The 19,507-nt window shown below is 40.3% G+C and overlaps 1 pseudogene; it reads left to right on the forward strand.

Annotated features, from left to right (window-relative positions):
* The first annotated feature begins 17,872 nt into the window (after nt 1-17,872).
* Nucleotides 17,873-18,657, forward strand: LOC131403831 (small ribosomal subunit protein eS4, X isoform-like; annotated as a pseudogene).
* Nucleotides 18,658-19,507: the final 850 nt, after the last annotated feature.

Genomic DNA, 19,507 nt, shown 5'->3' on the forward strand with positions numbered 1-19,507 from the left:
AAAGAGCTTTGCTTTAATATTAAACTATCTGCAAGATTTGCAAAGCACCTAGCAGAGATTTCTGCAACTTTCTATTGTGCCAGCAATTATGAGGTAGCAACAGAAAGTTGTGATCTGTTGACACTCACGTTTGGATCTCCGTGGTGTGCTGGAAAATATTGAAAAACCAGCTCTTCTTTGGGATGGGGAGGCAGGTTCAGGGGGAGAGGGAGGGAGCACTGATTTGTAGCATTTGCCAGTTACTGATTTGTAGCATTTGCCACCATGATCAATTTCAAGATAAAATTGCAATGTCACTGAAGAAGGAGTTGGGAGGAGATGTGTACAGTTGGCTCTGTGAGCTGGTGCAAGCCAACTCCAGTCACCTCCAGGCCCCTATTGTCTATAAACATGTTTTTCTTCTTGGTCCTTCTTTTGTACAAAAAGTACAGTGCTGGTGGGTCTGTTCCTTATACACTATGCATTTCACAGTATGTGTTAATGCTACGTGAGAAAATATTCCGCTTCCTAGTGCCTAAGGTTCGATTCAAAGTATATAACTGAGAACACGTCCATTTGTGCTCATTTTTAATGCTCCTTAAAATAAATAGCCCTTCCTTTGTAAGTCATGTAGGTTGCTAAGATTATTGAATAATAATGGCTTATTTTGTGGTTTTTGGTGTAATGTGGTAATATATAGTTACAGTTTTCTGGAAAAGTTGCTTGTTAGCCATTTTTCTTCAGATATTCAGTATTTTTCCTTAAATTATACATATAAGCGTGTGTGTGTGGGTATTGGGTTTTCTCTTGTATTTCTTTGATTTCATGGAATCAGGAAAGAAGCCAGACTTGAACGTACAATAAAACCATTTTCCTGTTGGCATCCTGGGATGCTGTTACCAAATTCCTGAAGAAAATAAGCTTTTGAACTAAAGTAAAACACACCTCTTACGCAGCTGCCAGAGTCATGGACCTTCTGACGATAAGAGTAGCCCCCATTTTCACATGCTTTACAGTTTTCAAAGGGCCTTTAAATACATTATGTCTTCTGCTGGACTTTTGCCAAAGTGTGCTTTTGAATCTAAGGTGCAACATCCTCTCCGTGCTTGGTTCCAAATCTTGGCAGAAAAGCTGCCAAAAGAAACTAAAATAAATCCTAAGAATTCGAAATTGGAGAAAAGAATGAAACAGGTGATTGTTTACTTCAACCTTGGCTTTAGCGCAGTGGGTGCCATTATACTGGGGGGAAAAGCCCCCAAATAATCATGATTTAAATTCATCTAAAGCAGCAGGAACCACTGCGTCATCACTCACAAGAAGGGTGACCTCACTGGGTAGTTAGTCTGCATAACAAAAAGAGAAAGGCCAGGAGATAACAAGTTCTGGAAGTTGACATGGGCTCCTAGAACACGACCAGATTATGGTAAAAATAATGAGATTTCATGTTTAACTCAATGCAGCTTAAATTTCCATGCCAAACTCCAAGGCAAAAGTAGGCTTCTCTTGTGGCAGAAGTAGAAGATGAAACAATAGAAAAAGAAATTAATGTGACTTGACCTCAAACTGCAAAGGCAGTAAGAACCAGTCCCCCCGTGGTGGAGCCATGGCTTGTAAAGAGTGCCGTGATTGTTTGGAGCTGGGTTCCCTATGCGGCACAACAACCACCAATGGCAATTTGAAGGGTCCTCTTTGAACAGTACTCACAGAGAATTTGGTATGTGCAAGAGGATTCAGAGAAATTCGCTAACTTCTCTTGCCACCACTGAAAATACGGTCTTGTTGAGGAGATAAAGCAATTGCACAATTGAAAGTAACTAGCTGAAATAGGACATTCAAGGTTTCAGGAAAGGGGAGTGAGTTCAGAGAGTGTTCAAGAAAAGCTCCATGGAGGGGCTGGCCTGGTGGCATAGTGGTTAAGTTCACAGGCTCTGCTTTGGCAGCCCAGGGTTTGTGGGTTCAGATCCTGGGCACGGACATACGCACCACTCATCAAGCCATGCTGTGGCAGCATCCCACATGTAAAATAGCAGAAGATGGGCACAGATGTTAGCTCAGTGACAATCTTCCTCAACAAAAAGAGGAAGACTGGGAACAGATGTTAGCTCAGGGCCAAGAACTTGATGTGGGTCTTGAAGGGCAGCTGGACTTAGATGGACTAAAGGTAAGAAAGAACTTTGAGGCAAATTGGAGCAAAAGTGTGGAGGTGGAACCATGCAGTGGGTACGTGGGGGACCTTAAGTAAACCACAGAGTGGACACTGAGGCTTATTTTCCAACTAAGGGAGAAAATATGAAGTAGAGATGTCTTCTGAGTAGTACGTGTTTCTCCCCCCACCACAGCATGACAATGTGAAGGCTGGGTGTATACAAAGGCCCAAAAACTTGAAGCATCCTGGTGCCTTTATGGAACTGTGAGCAGTGGCTAGCAAAATATAAACGAACAAACTATAGAAAATGTCAAAAAGTTCCAAATCCTTTCTAATAAACAATACAGAAGGGAAAAAATATTGTAAAATGCATCCCGCTCTTAAGAAGAACAGAACACTTAAGAAGAGAGCCTAAAGAAAAATGGGTGATGGTAGCGAAGAGGACAATGCTGTGATGGTGATGATGATGACGATGACAATGACAATGACAGCCAGCATTTACTGAGTATTTATATTATCCCAGGAATTGTGCTCTACCCACATTATTTCATTTTATCCTCCAGAAACTTCATGACATTTATTATTAGACAGGACTTTCGGTAACAGATAATGTAAAACTGATTCAAAATAGTTTAGCATCAAAGGGAATTAGTCTGCCATAACTGGAAAATCCAAGGGTAGATATTCCTGGCTTTGGAAATGGCTGAATCCAGGGGATCAGATGATGTTATCAGAATTCTGTCACCATTTTCATTTCTCAGCTCTGTTTTGCTCTGACTGTTGGCTTCGTCTGCAGACAGTGACTCTTGGCCTTCCTGGGGAAACTGACTGCTGGAAGCTCCAAGCTCCATGCTTATAGTTAGAGGTGAGGAGGAAAAGAAACTTTCTCTCTTGTTCACTCTCTCCCTCTTGCTTCCCTGCCGTCTCCCTCTCCTTCCCTCCGTTATGGGAGAAGGCCTTGTGGAGCTGTGGGCACAACACTCAGCCCAAACACTCCAGGGGTCTTTAACCCAGGATTTAGGTGGTAAGAACTGGGGAACATATTGTTTTTTAATTTCCTCAGGTGATCCTAATATGCAGCCAGTATTGAGAAGCCCCATCCTATGCTCTAGGCCCCTGTTAATAACAAATCCCGGGCTGCACACAGTGTCTCCTCAGCCACCTTCATCATCTGGCTCTTAGGAGTGAACTGACTGCTTTGCCCACCTCCTCCCTCTCTCATCTTTACATCCTCCCATCTTGATAGCTGCAGCCTTTGGTACCTCATTTGACAGAGCAGACATTCAATACATATTTGTTAAACTGAATTGATGTAGCTCCTTAGATTTTCAAACAAACACTCCTGCTGGAATAAAGGGTTCGGAGGGAGACAGCAGTAGAACTATCTTCATGATGTGGTGGTGATGACAATGATAGGAAGGAGGGAAAAGGAAGAACGGATGATAATCCATTGTCCACATTTTCTGAGTCAAAAAAGAAACAGAAAAACATAGGAGCTGGGTAGGTAAGATTATCATGTAGCATAAATTACTTTTCCAATTAACATAACCCTTCAAGCCAGCTCCTCAGCTCTCACTCTGCCAGGTTCCTTAATTATGACATCCTCATTCCCTGATTAAAGGCTAATTAAGCTTGTCAGCACCTTTCTAGAACATTAGATATTTTATTCTTTAAAAAGCTAGGCTTTATTAAATTGAAATCCTTTATGGAAAAGCAGTATATTCTAATGACTTCTTGACCTCTCATTTCATTTGACTACAGCATACTAAACAACACCTTTAATCTGATCAAAAGTTTAAGATTAATTTTATTGCAGTCAAGCAATTGAACTTTGGTTAAAAGTTTCTATTAGAACTACGCTAACGGAATAGCAACTGGTTCTGTGTTCCTTTTGGTAATTCCTGTTTCTTTCCCACGAAATAACTTAACTTGATGCTCTCAGACTTTCATTTTCCCCTGTAACACTCCTGAGCCCATGTGTTTCATCTCTGTTTGGGTGTGGAGGTGGGTGCAGGGTAACTTTAATTTTCCCTGCTTGTCTCTTTCCTAGCATCTCTCCATTTTCGGCTGCCCTGGGATTTCCCTTCACACTGCACCTGCCCTGACTCTGTGCTCTACCCCAGCGTGGGCCAACCTCGAGAACGTGTATGGGACTGTCTGCAGCAGACCACTGGCGCCAGCTAAGAATTCCTGTTGTTTCCTCGCCCTTCTCCTGACCGTCAGGCCCACCCCTGCTGGGCTCAGGCCTTCCTTCCATCCAGAGGATTTCTGGGGTTTGCGTATCTGCATAATCATCTAATTGTCAGTCTGCCAGTGAGTTTATTTCCAGAAAAAAGATTGGACACTAAAGTGTGTTTCAGGCAAGTCAGCTGGGCCCTTAGGCTAAAGAAGTGTTTGCCTAAAGGGGCCCTTTCTGTGAAATCCAAAGTCTGTTGCCAATCATATCCTCTTTGGTCATATTTTTTCCAACATTCTTGTTCTTCCATTTTTATTATTGGTAACCACTGAAGAAAAAGCAAGGTCTTTTTCTTCAGTTAGAGTCCAGGGGAAGAATGCGTGTTTCTTTGGAAGAAGAGTCTAGAATTTCCTTTAGGAACTTGATGTTCAAGTATTCACTGCTCCTATCCCCATGACTGCCACTGCCACCACCCCAGGACTTTAGACTTGATAATTTAGGAATCTCTTGATCTCTTTGCTTCATTCCTTCTGGACTCAAATATTTCTTTCATCAGATAGTTTTATGTGTTAATAGCACTTGAGTTCAATAGGCTTTGAAAGGCCAGCAGGGGAACCTCATCACTATTTGCAATACTGCTTCTGTGGGAAACTGTTATACATACAGAGAAATAAATGTGCAGCAGCAACAACATGTCCCCATACCTCATCTCCACACTCAGAGCCTACCCCTCATCCTGTGGAAGGCACTGGACACCCAGCAGCAGTAAGAGGAAACACAGCAGCTCATTTGCTCACCACTCCACTCTTTCCTTCTTAGTTCAATTTTCTTTCACCTGAATTACATCCTTCAGTAGTTCCTTCAGAAAGGTTCTTTTGCGGCAAGTTCTTTCAGTCTTATTTTGTCTGAAAATGTTGTTTTGGGGGAAGGGAGGACTTTATTCTTAAGATAAAGTTTAGCTGGCTATAGGATTAGGTTAATATTTATTTTCTCTTAACAATTTGAGGATATTTTTCCACTGTCTTCTGACTTCTATTATTGACTGTTGAGAAGTCTCCAGCCGGTTGAACTATCATTCCTTTCTTAGTAATTTGTCTTTTTTCTAAAGTTGCTTTTATTGTATTCTTTTTGTCTTTGATGTTCTGTAGTTTCACAAAGATATGTCTAGGTGTGGATTAATTTTTCTTATTCTGCCACGAACTTTGTTGTGCTTCTTGAGACTTAGGACTCATGTTTTTTTCATCAATGCTGAAAAAAAGTCTTAGCTACTCTATCTTTGAACATTACCTCTCCACCATTCTCTTTATTCTTTCTTACTGAAACTCCTACTAGATGCATAGTTCACCTTCTTATATCTTCACTGTCTCCTAATATTTCATATTTTCCAACATTTTCTTTCTTTTCAGTGCTTTCTAGATAATTTCCTCAGATTCATCTTCTAGTATACTAATTCTCTTTTTAGCCATATCTAGCATTTTTAACCTATCCACTAATTTCAATGTTTATGCATTTCCGTTTCTAAAAGTTCTATTTAATTATTTTTAAATATGCCTATTCTTTTTCATAATCCTCTTTGCTTTATATTTTTATTTATTTTATTGCCTTATATTACTTTATAATCCTCTTTTTTGTCACTTTAAACATACATATTTGATAGATTCCATCTGATAGCTCTGTCAATTGATGCACTGTCACTCATAAGGAGTTGTTTCCTAGTGTTTTATAATTTTGGAGTATAAACTGATCTTCATTGTGGCTTTATCTATGGAAATCTTGTGTACCCTAGGTTGAAAAAGTGTCCCTCCAAGGAGGTTTGCATTTTCTTCTGCCAACTGTGAAGCCCTAAATCACTTTTATACTATTCTCTCAGTTTAGGAGTTCCCAGCCAACCATTCATTTTCAGAAGGTTTTTGTGTGCCCAGTGTTCAAAAGTAAGGGAATGGCTACATTTGCTTTGGAAACAATTCAGTAAAGAGTAAAAGGAAATCCTTTAGCTGAAAAGTTTTCTGTAAAGAGGTCTAATTTGTCCCTTTGGTACAAGAAGAAACTATACCTAAAGCATCCAATGCCATTGGCAAGCTTCTAGTGAATTGAAATACAACCAGACCTTTAATTTTTTCAAATAGCCAAAATTAGGACCAGAAGTTTCTAATTGTTGTGTCTCTATAACTTGTCATAGAAATAAGTTATATAATTTAAATCTGTCATATCTCCTAAGTAATACTTACAACTCCAGGAATCATGAATTTTTTTCAGAGGGATTTATTTCCAGTATTTAATCCATAATTCCTATTCAGGCTGACTCAGCACACTTAAGTGCTTCCATGGTCCCCATCATACAACTGGAGACCACGAGGTTCCCTTGAAAAATCTCCTGCATCCCACCTTTCACTTCTCTACCACCACCCCCATTAGCCAACTTAGAACCTCCCACTTTTCTCTGGTTTCTTTAGCTCCTGCCTTTTAGCTTCTTTTCCTTCTTTAGCTAGCTCCTTCAATTTGAACAAGAAGTTTGAGCCTGGTTTTCAATTTCCATTTTTCTTCATGTTAAAATCTCTGTCTTACAACTCTCTCTTCTCCATTAGCATTAAGCATAAAAGTCTAGAGCAGAAGACCTCAAACTTTTTGGTCTCAGGGCCCTTTTACACTCTTAAAAATTATTGACGACCCCAAGGAAATTTTACATGGGTTTTAACTAATACTTTCCATATTAGAAATTAAAACTGAGAATTTTTAAAACATTTATTTTTAAATCACAGTAGTAAACTCATTACGTTAACATAAATAATATGTTTATTAAAAACAACTATACTTTCCAAAACAAACAAAAAAAATAGTAAAAAGAGTAGCACTGTTTTATATATTTGCAAAATGTTTAATATGTAACAACAGAAGACATCTGGATTCTCATATCTGCTTCCACTTTGAATCTTTTGTGATACCACATTTCACGTAGTAATGAAAAACTCCACTATTCGCTCACAAGATATTGACAGTGGGGAAAAAAAGAAAAATATTAGTATTATTATGAAAATAGTTTTGACCTCATGGAGATCCTAAAAGGAATTCAAGGACCTGCGGAGTTTCATGAACCACACTTTGAGTACCTCTAACCCAGGGTAAGTCCCACCCACTCAGCCCAGGCCTGGAGACACCACACCCTAATCTAATCCCAGCAAGGTCAACCTGAGATAGGAGTTTGACAGTATTCATATATAATCAGAATTCCCTGACCACTTTATGCTCAGTTTTCTTACTGCTCCTCCCAGCATCACTTATCTTTGGAAGACGTCTCATACGTTGCATTTGCATAAACCTGGACAAGTGGAGAGTTGAATCAGTGGCCAGTGAATGGAAAAATGCATACAAATAACGTGAAATTACAAGACTCTTTCACCACTTCCCATAACCCCAAGCCACTTCCAAGCCATTTTTCTCCCTAATTTATTTTAAATACCATTGTTCTCCCTAACAACATGGTTAGATTTTATTATTCTGCTTGAATCAATCTGTTAATTGCCCCTAGGTTTCTCTTTGTTTTTATAGACATATTCTAATTTGTCTCCCTCAATTTTCTGTAGTGGTTAAGAACACAGACTCTGGTATCTGATAGACACAGCTTTAAATCTTAGTGTTTTCCCTTTATCAGTGAGGATGCATTCAGCAACAAGTAGCTGAAAACCAACCAAAAGTGGCTTAAGGGATACGAATATTTATTCTCTCTCAAAATAAGTGCAGAGATAGGGTGGTGTTAGGATTGGTCACTTTAGCAGAGTCTTTCCATCTCTCCACTTTGCCATCTGCATTATGTCACCTTTGTTCTTTGGTTTTCTTCCTTCACATTTGCTTGATGTCTTCAAGTGCCTCACGTACCACAGCCTTACACCAGAGCATCCAGAAGCAGGGAAAGTGGCTGGTGTCTTTTTAAGAAGAAGGATAAGCATTCCAGAAGCCCCACAGTGGATTTCCTCTTATGTATCATTGGCCAAAATTGTGTTTCATTCTCATGCCTGAAACAATTACTTGGCAAGGGGAAGGACAACCCCATGATTGAATTAGAACCAACTAAAAATCACCCCTGGGGCTGAAGAGAAACCTGCCCTTGCAATGGTGAAAAATGTTGGGGTTCTCTTTGCAGAATAAAGGAGGGAATAGCTGTTGGGTGGTGACCAACAGTATCTTCCCATCTTCTTTCTAGCTGCGTTATCTTGGAGAGGTTACTGAACATCACTCAGCCTCAGTTTCCTCATCTAGTAAATGTGAATAATAATAGTACCTACCATCTAGGTTTTTATGAGGATTAAATGGGATTATTCATGAACAGCACTTAGCATGGTGCCTGACCCATAATTAGTACCCAATAAATGTTAGCTATTAGTTTGCCATCTAATTCTCAATGAATCTTGTAATTACAGTCATGCGTCACTTAACGACAGGATACAGTCTGAGAAATTCATCGTTGTGTGAACATCACAGAGTGTCCCTGCACAAACCTAGATGGTATAGCCTACTACACACCTGGGCTATATGGTACTAATCTTATGGGACCACCATCGTATATGTGGTCCATCGTTGACTGAAACATCGTTATGTGGCGCATGACTGTAGACATTCTTTCTGATATCTCATCTGACCTTCCCTCCTCCCTAATAACATCTTCTATAATAAAGTATCACATGATTGAAAGGTTTTCTTCTTTATGTTTTAATCACTGAGCTCTTTCTTTTCTACTGTCTCTTTGCCGTTTATCCAATTTACTTGAAAAGAAGTACAAAATAAGACTCAGGGCTAAATTAAAGGTCTGACAACACTGAGGATAATAGGAAAATTACTATAATTCTGGCTAAAATACAGCTTTCTCCATTTGAAACGTCCAAGTATAATATTTGCTTTTACAATAAACTATTGTAGACTTATATTTGGCTAATCGTTCACCATGACCCTCAGGTCTTCCCCTGTCTAAGCCATTCCCCTGGCAATTGTTTTTTACCACCATGTATTTCCTGCTGGGTGATCTGGGGTAGGTGTTTACGTTATGCTCCATACAAAATAGAAGACTTCTTTCAGAGAACTGCCTCAGATGCCTTTGAAACAGAATATCAAAAAGAGAAGTCTTTCAAACATAGTTTCATCAGCTTGATATGGCAATATTATCTTTGCAATTATATCTAACTCTCGGAATGATGCAGAGAATGCTACTAAATTATGTATGCATGTTATGTGTTGGTTAAAAAAAGGCATTGCTAAAATATCCACGTCTTATATGAGATGAGTGAAAAATATATGTCATCTGAGTATTTCAGAGGTTTTGTATTCTTTAGGTGTTTTGTGATGCTTTCTTTGAGCAATTCCTCAGGATAATTTTAATAACGTCATCTTTGTAAATAAGGTTGCATGGACCAAGAGAAAGAGCCCTGGCCTGGGAATTAGCTGAGCTGGGCTCCGGCCTGCTTCCTACTGATGATCTGTGCAGCCTCAGGCAATTAACGTGTCCCTCCTGAACCTCAGTTTCCTTGTTCTCCACACTAACTTTTGTAGCTCTGATATTCTGAGCAGGACTGATATTGCTAATCTTAGCTGCACCCTGGAATTTGAAAAATCCCTTCGCAACACTGTGCTCATGCAGTGCCCACTCCAGTGAGGTACTTGGGGTGCTCTCCAAACACATACGCAAGCTCTTACCCATGGCAGACCACATCTGGCTGTCCCTGTGATGCCCTTTTGATCCATGGCTGTGCAGTCTGCTTTTACATGTCAAAAGAACAGTTTCTGGTGTCTTTTGAAGATGTGCTTCAGCTATGTGGAAATGAGACAGAGGCAATCTGTTAATAAGTGCCTGAAGAAAATGTCTCAGTATTTTTGATGATGAAATGGCACTGGGGCTTAGAGATCACTTAGAAACCTGCCCTCCACACACATCCCTCGTTTTTCTTGTAAGAAAACATTGCTGCAGCAGGCTGGAGATGGAGTAAGACCAGAACCCAGATCCCTTGTCTCGGAGACAGAGGAATTTTCACTAAAGCATGCTACTTCTTTCAACTATACCACAGTGTCAATATCAGGGGTTAGGCACTAATATAAATATAATGTATAAAAATTATGTCCACAGGCTTTACAGTCTACCAGCAACTTACACCTCTGTTATTTCATTTGAGCCTCACTGCAACGAAAGCTGACACTTGGAAGGGTTAAGTGACTTGCCCAGTGTCGCTTAGCCAGGTGGTAAGAGAGCCAGCTCTCGAGGCCAACTCCTCTGATCCTGGTCTTGTACGTTTCTTGGAATTAGCCCTGCCTTCCATCAAACAGGCTGATTACCAAAGAATGAAGTAGATCTTTCCACAGCCTCTGGCTGCTGAGTGATCAACCTGAAAGGGGTTGGTCCAGTTGGCAATATATTCCAAGCTATTCACATGTTCTAATCTACTAATATCAACACTATAATTAAGTTGACTTTTAGGAAACTCCTGAACAGGAAACCAACTAGAAGCCAGATGTTCCAGCTGATTCATTTTTTTTTCTTTTTGGTGCTCCGAAATGGCTCTTTACTACACATTTAATCATGTTAATACACAATTATATGAATGGGTGGTTCACACAGACAAAATCACTAGATAAGCTATTTTTTGATCCAAAGTTTTTTTTTTTATCATATAATATTGATAATTTCTTACATTTACAATAAGGAACTGCAGCCCAGTGGTCAAGCAGGAGGATGCTAGTGGTCATATTGGGTTCAGATCTTAGCTCCTTTACCGGCTGTGTAACCTTGTCACAGTCCTCGTTCACATAATGGAGATAAAATTGTAGCACATACATCAGAAAGTTAGGAGAATTAAATGTGGTAATACCTATAAAGGGCTTAAAATTGTAGCGAGCACATAATAAGCACATAATAAATGTTAGGTATTATTATTTACATTATGGGGTGTCACATTATCCTCATTTTACAAACTGAGGAAACTGAGACTCAGAGAAGCTAGTGATCTTCCTAAAGCCTCAAAGTCTTAACAGGTCTTATTGGAATTTATTGGCTAAAAGATTATTAAAGATTATTGATGTCAGGCTGAGAGCAAAAGCAAGAAGAGGGGAGAGAAGAGGAGGAATAACAGCTGGCTGGCTGAGAGGGACTTCTGAAGGACCACACGAGAGAGCACTGAGCTGAGTGTGGCTAACTTCACACTTATGCTACATTTAACAAGTGACTTGTCTGGGCTACCCTGCATACCTCAAGGGGTTTGGCTTTCCCTCAAAGCGTGACAACCACAGAAGAATCAGATCAAACAGAAAGACACATTTTAGGTCGCTTATTAAGACGGGCTCTAGGCAGAAGGCCTGTTGTGTCTAGGTCTCTACTGTGTGACATAATAAATCTGTTTAAATTTGAGAGCATATCAGTCATGTGGGCACAACCTTCTTTTCTTAAGAGGTCTGTAAGTTAGGAATACTCTTAGCTGATAGTAAGAAAAAATTCAACTAAAGTATCTGTGGCATTGTTGCTGTTGTTGGCATTGTTTTTTAATTTCCAATCCATCTTGGACTGGTCAATATCTTGTTCAATGAGACAAGTCTATTGTCAATGGTTTAACAACAATGTCAAAGTACCGTAGAAGTATTTAAACCCATTTTCTCAATTTCTGTTGTTATGTCTTCAAAAACCGTAACAAACAGTTTGTGGACCTGTATATACTTTTCACATTTTGAGCAGTACTGGCATAAATATAAGCACATTCACTGTCAACTTTATGAGAAATTCAGAAGCAGCCCCAGGGTTAATTTGGGGGCTCCATAACATTAAAAAAGACCCAGACTTTTATTATCTCATTTTGCCATCCACAGAATACTGATTTCTGTCCTCGAGCTGGTAATCTCATGGCCACAAGCTTCCAGAGTCCCAGATACCACCTCTTCACTCAACATTATCCAAAGCAGGAAGAGAAGAAGGAAGGCAAAAGGGATTTCTCCTCAGTTCGTTCTGTCTTCACTCAGAGAGGAATATGTTGTCTAGAAGCTCCCCAAAGATCCCCCAACTCATCCAAAACTGCCCCTATACTAACCATGCAAAGGAGAATGGGATTGCTATGGCTGAATGAAGTTGACAAGGATCCAGTCCCCTGGGGCTCAACAGTACATTGCCGCCTTAACAAAATCAGGGACTTTGGCAAGGAAGAACAAGGAATGGCTGTTAGATAAGAAAGGAAGTGTCTGCCACAGAAGGCTTAGCTCTGCCCAGACCACATGAGGCTTAAAGAAGTCTGCCCTCAGAGAAAATGTGGCATTCTGCAAGGAGGGTAGAGGATGTACTCAAATTTTTGAATGAGATGTATACTTCTTATCCACTAGAAACTTCTGGAATTCAGAAAGGACCAGAAGGCGGATCTCTCATTCATTACCCCCTGAGCAGATTTTTTAACTTCATAAGCCTCCTTTTCCTTGTTTGTAAAAGGAGCTTATAACAGGACTTTCCTCAAGGGTATGTTATGAGGATTTTAAAAGTTAATAGAAAGCACTTAGAACAGGTCTTAATATGTGGCAAGCCCTAAATAAATCTTAGCTTACTATTATTGCTAAGTGGTTATGGGAACTAATTTTGAGTTTCTACATAACCCAGGGCCACTGTTAGAAAATCACGAGAGCTTGAGAATTTGGAGATACCTAGGGCAGTTTTTGGAGCTGGTTTCACATAAATGCACAATAAGGAAAGACTGAGCATGAAGAGAGAAATTTTACAGGCTGCACATGTGACTTCTGAGAGAAGAATGTCAAAGCACTCGCTCTGAACCAACAGAGATTTAGTGAACCCAACTCTGTCTCAGAGTCCAGCAAAACCCAGGAAGCTAGCAGTGTGAAGTTACAGACCCTTACATAGTCTTGCTTTCTCTAAGTCACTTTGGGGGCCAGTTGGAAGAAATTCCAGTAAGAACTGTGGAACACCAGAGCTGTGATCTGCCCTTAGAGGTGGTGCTGAGGTTGTGACGCTGTGCTGTCTACTTGCCAAGGAGCTATTCCAGGAAGCGAGAGACTTTGAAATGACCCAGAGGACCTTTCAAGAGCTGTTGACAAGAGCAACTGGGAGTTACCACAGCCAGCAGAAAATGCTGCTAGGAGTCACTGCATGTGACAACATAGAGAGGAATGGTCACCAGGAGCTGGGGCCACTGGCATCTCCTGTCACTGACGGCCGTGATCCACAAAAGCTGACAGCATCAATAACAATCTCTAAAAGACAGTGCTGGAAACTGCCAGTGGAACTGATCCTCGTTATTCAAAGCAGCAGACCCTAGGTCAGAACTGGGAGATCTTGTTGCTCGGAAGTTCTGGCCCTCCTCACCGTCAGTTCAGTGCATCAAAGTGCTGGTCATTGAATAGCAAACTGTACAGGGAACAGCATGGTCTTGGAGTTAAAAGACCTGGACTTGAGTTCTGGATTTTCCATTCTGTGACCTTGGGTAAGTCCCTTAACCCTCTGAGCTTCAGAGGATTTAATGAACTAATATATATGAAAATGCTTTATAACATAGAAAGTACCAGGAAAGTCGAAAACATTGTTATCATTATTTTTTCAGTGTATTCCTCAATGAAGAGCAAAATTAACAATTTTTCACAAGGGAATCTGAAGGGAATATAGCCCCAGAAAACCTGAGTGGGGGCCCGAGCCAGTTTTAGAAACCCATAACAGGAACCTGGCTGAAAGGATGAGGTTTGGAGAATGGGAGTCTCACTAAAGAATAGGATCAGATTCAAATGTGTGATCTCAAGTCCTTGGGCCTCTGCGTGGATGTGGTACATGTTTTCAGTTGCTTAACATGCTTGAAATCCCATTTTGTTTCAAAAGAAAAACCACCTGAAAGTTTCCCGAAGAGGGTTTTTTTAGGGAAAATTTCAGCATAACTTATCTTTGGTTGATCTTCTGTCAGTATAGTCCCTTCCAAAGTTCCTTGAGAAAACCAGAAGGCAGTAATATTTCAGCAGTTGGGAGAGAAGGACACATTACAAGATGCCATCACAGCTGCTTTGTTGAGTCAGGACACCCTTTTGATACGGGCAGAGCGGTGCACTCTGAGGGCGGCCACGCTGTCTGCTCTTCCCCTCCAGTCTCAAGGATTTCCTGCACACGGCAGAGCAGTGGCCCTGCCTCCTTGCTTCCCTCGCCTTGGGCACTGTCTTCTGTTTTGGCAACTAGCGGTGCTTCTGACAGACTCCATCTGCCCATCCACTTAGAGTTTCCACTGCACTGACATCTGGGATTCAAAACTATTCAATCTACTGTCAACAGAGCCCTCCTTTAAGAAAGAAAAAAACAGTCAAGAAGTGAAAGAATCCAAACACTATCTAAAATGAAGCAGAGAAACAGCATTCTTTTTGTCTTGTTTTTTAAATAGAGCTTCCCCCCCCCCACATGTATTTATTCTATAATTAGAAAGCATGTTGTAGAAAGGATGTTATGATCACCCTCTAAAAATCTTGTTTTTGTAATACTGAATTTACCATATGATATTAATTTGGGGAAAGAGAAAAACAGGAAAGCAGCTACAGCACAGAGTTCTGCAGCGCAGCGCTATGGAGTTTCAGCACTATACGGCAAGAGGAGGAGCTGAGGAAATGATCATGTCTTTTAATGTTCTCAGGCATGAAAGTGATGAAATTGTTTTGTTCGAGTCCACGTTGACTCTTGCCTAGACTATTGCAATAGACTGAATTGATATCCTGCTTCCCAGTTTTTCCCTCCTGTGATTCAATCTCCAGAAACCATTGTCCTGAATCCCAGGTCTGATCATGCCCCCGCTCTGGTCAGAACGGTTTAGTAGACTCTCACTACCTACAGAACTAGAAACTGTCCCCACACTTGGTTTCTAAGACTCCGTTAGTCATTCTCTACGGAGGCGATACCGCCTCTCCAGGGGTGTCTGAAAATGTTGGGGAGATTCTTTCCAGTGGTCAAAATGACATGGAGCACCACTGGATTTTAGAAGGCTGGGACCAGGGATACACATTCCCTGAGATGACTAAGAACCATCCACCCCAAAATACAAATAGCACACCCATGGAGAAACTCTGAGCCTGACTTTTCACTTTTCCTAACTTTGTTTTCTACTCCTTCCTCTGTCATATCCAGCACTCCAACCACCATGACTAGTCCCATTTCTAACAATGGCTGTGCTCACTCTGGCCTCTAGGCTCAAATGTCCCTCCCAACTCACTGATCTTTGCCACCTTCAATCCTTCAAAACTCAGAATAAACTATTCCTCCTCCAATCAACATTAATTCTTCCCACTTCTGTGGTCCCACATCACTTTGATTATACCTCTGCTTTCACACGTATTGTATTCTGCTTTATATTATTGCTGTTTATATTACTCCTACCTCCACTACCAAATAATACATTCTGTGAGGACAGGATCCTCCTTATTCAGCTTTATGTACCTTAAACACCGAGTCTTCACTCGTGCCTGGTACTTAGTAGTAGATTTGTTGAATTGAGTTAAATTAAACTCATTATTTGTAAATATTTTTTCTATCAAATATATGTGGGGACATTCTAAATTTTTTTAAACTCCTAGTGCATTTAATATGTAGTCTTATTTTATTAGTTCTTCATGGGCAAAAATCTGTTTGAGTAAATTGAAAAAATAGTTGGGTTCCTGCCCCTATAACTCAGACAGGGTTAAATCCTTTCAAAAGAAACAGCCAAAAGGAGTCAGTCTTCCAAAAGTCACAAGGGAAAGGAAAATGTAATTTTTTGGTGTTACCCAGTGAGATCTTTGTGTACACATAGCTCCCCAAATGACTAAACTTTACGAATTTCACTTGACTTTAATTCAACTTTCCAAAAAATAATTTTTTTTAAGTCACCTTTGGACTGGGATGAAACGTGGAAAATTTCAACTCAAAGTAAGATTTTTTTTTTTTTTCTAGGAAGCTGTGAGCAAATGAAAACAAGGTTTGGCGGGAGCATTTTACCACCTCTACCATAGGACGGGTCACTGCCAACGCCATCCTTGTTGATGAGACGCTTGGCAAAAGGCCTGCTGCAGAAACACAGTCTGTGACTTTATTTTTCTGGAGATTTCATCCACGAAGATTTTCTTTTCCAGTTACAAAGTTCTCCCAAGAGGGACATAGCTGCTTTTTGGAAACCTGTGACGTGTTGGCAAGTCTTGCCCTGTTTACCATGGAAACTTGTGCTTGGATAGAATTATAGTGTATGACCTGGTACAACCATAGATGGATGTTTGATGCCTGTTATTTTCTCTTCATATTGATTTGGAAATTATAAATCACGGAACCAGATCAAATAACTTTGATCTTTCCAGGTCATTCGTTCATTGTGACATACGGTCATACCTGCATAGACTTGAAAATACGTTGGCAGATGACAGAACGTTATGTCACCATTAAAATTTATGGGTTTGATTCTGATTGATCTGCATAGGATTGCCTGAGAAAGGCATAGATATTTGTAAGCATGGATGATTTAATGTCTGCTTATCTGTTGTTTTTTCTTAGAGAGTTCTAAAATATCACATGGCTTCAAAATTGCATTGACGGGTTATATTTTTTTAAGTGAGAAAGAGAGAAATTAACTAACCCTGCCTGCAAGCAGATATTATCTGCTTTCCTCTAAATAACCGCTTAAAGCATCTGGCCCAGGATTGTGTAAGAGATTTGTTTTTCTGTCTTTGGGAAATAGTTAACAGTCTAGTTCAGGACCTCATCACTTCTTGCCTGGATTACTGCAATAGTTTCTAACTTGATCCCAGACCACAGTTCTCGCACCCCACCCTCAATCCATTTGCCATACTCCTACTGGCACTATCACTCAAAAAAACAGATCTGATCATCCCAATCCAATGGTTAAAACCCTTCAAAAGTTTTAGAAGAGCTTTTAGGAGAAAATGCCAAGTTAGCATAGCATGCAAAGTTCTATCCTAGCCTTCCCTCTTGCTTCACACTACTCTCACTTTCTATGCCACATACCACACGCCACTCGCTAAGTTATCATTCAGTTGTGCCTCTCTGTCTTTGAACCAGCTGCTCCCATGCATATAATGTCACCTCTGGAACTCCCTACCCTTTCCATGGCTTGCCCCTATCCATCTTTCAGCTCATGTGCCACTTTCTCCAGAAACCATCCCAAATTTTCTCATCTAGGAAAGGTGACCCCCACAAGTGTTCCAATAACACTTGTGTGTATCTCTAGGATGGCAGCAATCACACAGGACTGCATTTTAATAGCATGGAAGCTCCAAGAGACCGCCTTTTATCCAGATCCTAACAAATACCCTGGCAGATAGAAGGTACTCAACAAAAATTGGTCACATTATGAATGAACAAAAGGGTGAATGAAGGCATAAAATTTTTGTGTTTACATTATACTTGTTTTTCTGGTTATGCTTTTAGACACTGATATTCTTGAATTTGCCATTTTGAAAGAATCTCTATGGTCAGGAATTATTTCTTCCCTTCTACTATTTTGAGAAAACAAAGTAGATTTAAGAACAAAGTTGGACTCAAAGAAAGTTTAGACAAGCTAAAAGAATTGAAGAATTCTCTTCTCATGGCTGGCACAGCCATGGCTCATGGGCCCAAGAAGTATCCGAAGCATGTAGCAGCTCCAGAGCTTTGGCTGCTGATAAACTGGCCAGTGTGTTTGCTCCTCGTCCATCTACCAGTCCCCACCAGCTGAGAGAACGTCTTCCCTTCATCATTTTCTAAGGAACAGACTTAAGTATGCTCTGACAAGAGATGAAGTATGGAAGATTTGCAGGCAGCAGTTCATTAAGATTGATGGCAAAGTCCGAACTGATATAACATACCCTGCTAGTTCAATAGATGTCATTGGTATCAACAAGACTGGAGAGAATGTTTGTCTTATCTATGACACCAAGGGTCGCTTTGCTATTCATCCTATTACACCTGAAGAAGCCACGTCAAGTTGTGCAAAGTGAGAAAGGTCTTTGTGGGCACAAAAGGAATCCCTCATCTGATGACCCATGATGCTCACATCAACTGGTACCCTGATCCTCTCATCAAAGTGAATGACACTATTCAGATTGATTTGGAGACTGACAAGATTACCAATTTCATCAAGTTTGACACTGGTAACCTGTATATGGTGACCGGAGGTGCTAATCTGGGAGGAATTGGTGTGATCACCAACAGAGACACATCCTGGTTCTTTGGATGTGGTTCATGTGAGGGATGCCACAGGCAACAGCTTTGCCACTCAACTCTCCAATATTTTTTATTGGCAAAGGAAACAAGCCATGGATTTCTCTTCCCCGAGGAAAAGGGATCCACCTCACTATTGCTGAAGAGAGAGATGAGAGACTGGCAGCCAAACAGAATAGTGGGTGAAATGATCTCTAGGTGACATGACTGAAGGTCTTTGAACTTAATTCAAGATAATAAGGCATGATTAAAAAAATAAAAAGAATTGAAGAATGGCATAAACCACTTAACAACTAAACATTATTTATGCAGTCATCATTCAAATGATTTTGTGACCCTTTGCACTATGTACATTATATTGACCCGCCCAGAGCATCTAAAATAAAAATGCCAACCTTGGTTTGTGACCAATAAGTTGCCTCCAGTTATTAATAGACATTGGCAATTTTCAAGATAAAATCATCTTAAATTCACTTGAATACAAAAGAATTAATATAAATCATCTTCTTTGGCATGTTTGGTAAGAAGTATGTTATTAACTTGAACCAGCAATAGGGTTTACAAACCCCTTCAGATCTGAAATAATTTGCTTTCAGGATTTGTGACTTTTCTACTTGTTCTTTTATTCCTGCATATGCATTGACAGTTCAAAGAACCCAATCCTTAATCCTAGTGTCGATAAACCCAGCTCCAGTCCAGAATTTGTACTTCCTGACATCTTCCACCCAAGCTCCAAGGGGTAAAAGCGGTGTTTGAAATCAGCCTTCTATGTAGGAAAAAAGTCTAAAATGTGATATGAAGTGCAGCAGACTTTCTAGCCCCCCAAATACATCCCACCCCACCCTCCACCCTTACTAGTCGATGTCTGAAACTACTTTGACAAACAGAAACACGAAATAAGAATAAGGCTTAAGATGTCAAAGAGATTACCCACTGACTTAAATTCACACTGCCTATTATGTTTCCCTTTTTGCCTTCTTTGCCAGGAAGCTCACAGCCAATTTATTGTTTAGTTATAGTAGAACTTCCCTACATT

This window comes from Diceros bicornis, chromosome 4 (genome assembly GCF_020826845.1).
Source record: "Diceros bicornis minor isolate mBicDic1 chromosome 4, mDicBic1.mat.cur, whole genome shotgun sequence".
In the NCBI taxonomy this organism is placed as follows: Eukaryota; Metazoa; Chordata; class Mammalia; order Perissodactyla; family Rhinocerotidae; genus Diceros; species Diceros bicornis.